Below are 5,528 nucleotides of genomic sequence, written 5' to 3'. Positions count from 1 at the left end.
GCGTCCAAACAGGGTCGTGTTCAAGATTGTAACGTTGAGACACAGCTTGTACATACGTGTAACGATCTGAAACACCTCGTTCGTTCATTCAGCAAGAGCAAATGGATGGGGGGAAATTATTATATGACCCTCGATATTTATTGGAAAGGAGTATCAAGCTCATCAACGGGCACTTTCACCATCATGTGAAGTTCATCATAACTTTTTCATCTGTAGCCTAATAAACTGCATGCTTTCCCGAGTCGTAGCAGGATGACCACACAACACATAATTCATTTTACTGACACAAAAATTTCCCACCTTGTCTACCGTATTTTGTTTTGTGGACATTTGGAAAGTTTAGCGATAAAAAATGTGTTTCCATCAGGCCTGTTCTGACATTTTTTATCCAACGTGTAGGCTACTATACTCGCATAAAACGTTTGAATGGAAACCTGGTTATTTAAAAAGATCAAGAACAAATATTTATTGAATAATAATACAATACACTTATTTTAGTTCTGTCCTGCTCCCATTTGTTCAACTCAGAATTAAGATTGATGTCTCTCAAGAGGTTATAACTTATTGGGAAGACAACGAATGAGATAACAAGCAAAGAGGACCTTTGTTAATCTCTCACAAATATATATTTGTAAACCACAAACTAGGTTTCCATCCAATTCACAACAGATTTTCATGCGAATATTCGAAAATCGGCATAAACAAAATGTGCGCATTTCCCCCACCACTAACCATGTTTCCATCCACAGTTTTTATGCAAGTAATGTCATAGGCCTACCATATTAAATAAAACCATGACAGCTGTGATGGAAACTGGAAGTTTCGGTGCAATTGTACAAATGCTGACAGAACATTTGTTAATTTGACATGGTGTGATCTTTTTGTATTTTTTGTATGGATATAGCCTAATAACCATCATATAAAACTAAACTTGGAGTCACACGATGATATGGTGTGTGGTCCTCCCACTTACTCGGTAAACCATGCAGTTTATTAGGTAGGCTACAGATGAAATAATTTATGATAAACCTCACAGGGTAGTGAAAGTGCAAGTGTAATCTTGATGCTCCTTTCCAATAATTATTCTGGTGACATAATGATTGATGCTTCATTCCCGTTTGACAAATACAAATATTATCGCTCTTAATTATCTCATCATGTATTGTAGACTATCCTACCTGCACTGTATCTGCTAGCTGTTGGCTAGAGCACGCGTGCCAAGACTAGAGTCGGCACATTTGCTATTTGCCTCAACAGTTTTAGTGAGAAAAAATATCGGTAGAGTTGAAAATGCGATGTAAACACATTGAACTTTTTTATTCGGTTCTTGAAAACTGATTTTCAAGATGTAGCCTATACATGGTAAGCCTAAGAATGAAAAGAGGTTAAGTAGTCCACCAGATAAGCAGGGCGAGCTCGTGCCCGCATAGGCCTTTCTTCAACCGCCACCGCTTGTGGCTCTGGCCCTTGGGGAACCCACAGAGGCTGGGGCTCAGGTGGTAGTGGTGGAGGAGGTCCATCCGGTGGCGTCTCTGGCCTGCATGTCTGTTTTGTGTGCCTTCGTGTTCCTTGAGGGGCAGGGACTTTTCTGAGGCGGCTGGCGTGCCAGCGTGATCCATTGCTCATCATGAATGTGGCGGGCCCCAGTTGTCGACTGACCTGCAAGGGGTCCGACCAGAATGAGGCCATTTTGTTGCACCGCTGAGGCCGTCGGGCTCGGACCCAGTCTGACACTTGGATGATCGACTTCTTCACCCTGTGTGCCTTGTCAAAACGCTGTTTCATTGCTCTTTGGTGCCTGGTCACTGCCTGCTGTTCTTGGGTGCGCCTAGTCGCCGGTTCTGCTACTCTCTGTGTTCTGAGTCTGTCCAGTGGCAGTTCCATCTCACGACCTAGCATGAGGGATGCCGGGGAGACCTGTGTTGTTGTGTGTTTGCTTGCTCTGTAGTGCATTAGCGTTTGATTCAAAGCAGTTTGGAACGTGCACCCCTGGACCAGGTGCGCTCTGATGCCGTTCTTCAGCGTTTGGTTGAAGCGTTCCACCCCTCCGTTAGCTTGTGGGTTGTAGTAGGCCGTGCGGATGTGTTTGATTCCCTTGTTGCTGAGATATGAGGAGAACTCGGCAGAGGTTAGCTGGGGCCCATTGTCCGTGGTAAGGGTGAGGGGTAGGCCCCACCTTGTGAACAGGCTGTCTAGGATGTCCACGATGGCCTGTGCTGTGACAGTTCCGACAGGAACCACTTCTGGCCACTTAGAGTGGAGGTCATACACCACCACCAGGAAGCGCTGATGGTGAGGGGACTGCGTGTCCATGGATCTCTCCACAGATGTCCAGTTGGATGTGCTCCCAGGGGTGGGACGGCCATGCGAGAGGCTGCAGGGGGGTGGGGCGGACTGTCCTGTTTTCCCACTGAGGAGGCATGCAGCACAATCCCTGACCAGGGCTTCAATGTCGTGGTCGATGCCTGGCCACCACACAAGGTCTCGACATCGCTGTTTGACCTTCACTATGCCCAAGTGACCCTTGTGCGCCATGGATAGAACACGCGCACGCAGGCCACTCGGGACCACAGTGCAAAACCCTCGAGAGACACAGACTTCTTCCCAGCAAGAAAGTTCGTGCTTCACTCTGGCGAAAGTCGCCAGCTCTTCCGGCACATGTGCTGGCCATCCAGTGCGTATGTAGGTGCGCAGGGTAGACAGTGTGGGATCCTGTTCCGATGCTTGCTTCAGCTCCTCCAGTGAGACGACTGACTGAAGAGGAGCGTATAGCATTTATACAAGCTCTGTTTCGTTGTCGTCTGGCAAGACGGTCGGAGTAGGAGCGTCAAAGGAGCGTGAGAGGAGGTCTGCCACCACGTTATCCCTCCCCGGAGTGAACTTCAGCTGATAGTCATACTGTCTGAGGCGGTCGGCCCATCTGTGCAGCCGAAGTGGCTTGTGGCCAGTTCCTGATGCTGACAGTAGCGTTGTGAGGGACTGGTGGTCGGTTCGGAGTGTGAACAGACGGCCATATAGGTAGAGGTGCCACCTTTCGCACGCCCAGACACAGGCCAGTGCTTCTCGTTCGCCCACAGAGTACCGTTGTTCTGTGGGGCTCAGGGCCCCTTGAGGCGAAGGCGACGGGCCTCTCAATGCCATTCTGCAGCTGTGAGAGGACAGCTCCTAGTGCTCCAGCTGAGGCGTCACATGTGACAATGGTGTGGCAGACGGGGTCAAAGTGAGCCAAGACTGGGGCTGTGGTGAGCTGGCTCTTCAGTGAGTGGACCGCGTCTGAGCAGGCTGCCGTCCAGGCCCATGGCTCATCCTTCTTGAGGAGCTGGCGAAGGGCGCTGTGGTCTGAGAGTAGTGGGGCAGAAACCGGAGGTAGTAAGCTGTCATGCCCAAGAATGAGGCCACCTGAGAGGCTGAGGTCGGTTCCGGGATCCGGTGGACGGCTTCAATGTTCGACATGAGTGGGGCAATGCCTTTGGCCGACAGGCGGAAGCCCACAAGCTCGACGGCTGGAGCTGCAAAGGTGCACTTTCCACCGTTAAGGGTCAGGTTGTTCCGCAGTAGAGCACTGAATACTCTGTGGAGTCGATAATCATGGATGTGGAGGTCAGGGCCGTGGACCACGATGTCATCCAGATAGACCGCCACCCCAGGTATTCCAGCGAGGATGGTGCTCATCACCTTCTGGAAGCAGCTGGGTGCGGAGCTAAGTCCAAAAGGCATGCGTGTATATCTGAACACGCCAGCATGTGTGACAAAGGCCGTGAGGTCTCTGCTAGCTGCATGGAGGGGTACCTGAAGATAACCCTGACGAAGGTCAAGCTTCGTGAAGATCGTGGAGCCATGGAATTGTGCGGTCAGCTCCTCAGCTGTAGGCAAGGGGTACTTATCCGGGACAACGGCCTTGTTCACAGCACGGAGATCCACACAGGTCTGGATTCCACCTGACTTTTTGGTTGCAATGACCAAGTTTGAAATCCAGGGGGCAGCGTTGACTGGCTCAATGATGCCTGCATCCAACTGTGACTGGAGATCTTTTGTGACGTCATCACGCAGTGCAAAGGGAATGCGCCGCAGGGGCTGCATGACTGGGGTCACTTCCGGATTCACTAGGGGCCTGTGAGCAGGGACGGCTTGTTCAATAGGGCGATATGGGCGACGCACTGCCAAACGGGAAAAGGAAGGGATTTTTTTTCTAATCAATTATATCACGGCAACAGCAGTTATCAGTGTTCACGTCTGATCTGCCAGCCACTAAATGTCAAATCAGGCTAAAGTCGTGCTTCAAATGGCCCCGCCCGTTTTTGGGGCGATTTCAGTCAAGTTGAAAATCGCCCAGAAGTCTCTCATAGCCTGTCATGTAAAATCTATTTTTTTCACATTTCAAAGCTTTCAATACATTCTCTATGGGTGTCTGTGGGCTTGCACTTACGCGCTTTCGTCATCGTGACGTAACGTTGAACGTAACTAAGACAATGGCGGCTAGAAGCGTCTCTGTTGCGACCTGCAGTGCGGCGTTATTTTATGTTTTTAATTTGTAGACTTAGTTTACAAACATTCTGCCAACCATGGATTTCCAGTGGTTGGTTTTGGACTGATCTTGTTGATCGGTGTACATACCCGCTACTGAACGGACTAAATAATGAAAACGCTGCTGGCAGCTGAATCCCAATACAGCTGGGAGACTTGGCTGGATGAGTCCCGGACAGAGAAGTGGAGCCGGCCACCTTCACCCTGGTCAGAGCGGACCGCGATCCTGGTAAGAGAGGCGACTCTGTACCCCGACATTGAACTGCTTTCTGTGTCATTGCGACCTTACTATCAATTCAATTCAATTTAAGGGCTTTATTGGCATGGGAAACGTGTGTTAACATTGCCAAAGCAAGGGAAGTAGATAGTAAACAAAAGTGAAATAAACAATAAATATTAACAGTAAACATTACACTCAGAAGTTTCAAAAGAATAAAGACATTTCAAATGTCATATTATGTATATATACAGTGTTGTTACAATGTGCAAATAGTTAAAGTACAAATGGGAAAATAAATAAACATAAATATGGGTTATATTTACAATGGTGTTTGTTCTTCACTGGTTGCCCTTTCTTGTGGCAACAGGTCACAAATCTTGCAGCTGTGATGGCACACTGTGGTTTTTCACCCAGTAGATAAGGGAGTTTATCAAAATTGGGTTTGTTTTCAAATTCTTTGTGGATCGCTGTAATCTGAGGGAAATATGTGTCTCTAATATGGTCATACATTTGGCAGGAGGTTAGGAAGTGCAGCTCAGTTTCCACCTCATTTTGTGGGCAGTGTGCACATAGCCTGTCTTCTCTTGAGAGCCAGGTCTGCCTACGGCGGCCTTTCTCAATAGCAAGGCTATGGTCACTGAGTCTGTACATAGTCAAAGCTTTCATTAAGTTTGGGTCAGTCACAGTGGTCAGGTATTCTGCCACTGTGTACTCTCTGTTTAGGGCCAAATAGCATTCTAGTTTGCTCTGTTTTTTGTTTGTTCTTTCCAATGTGTCAAGTAAT

Source organism: Coregonus clupeaformis, chromosome 24, assembly GCF_020615455.1.
Source record: "Coregonus clupeaformis isolate EN_2021a chromosome 24, ASM2061545v1, whole genome shotgun sequence".
In the NCBI taxonomy this organism is placed as follows: domain Eukaryota; kingdom Metazoa; phylum Chordata; class Actinopteri; order Salmoniformes; family Salmonidae; genus Coregonus; species Coregonus clupeaformis.
Note: the sequence above shows the minus strand (reverse complement) of the source record.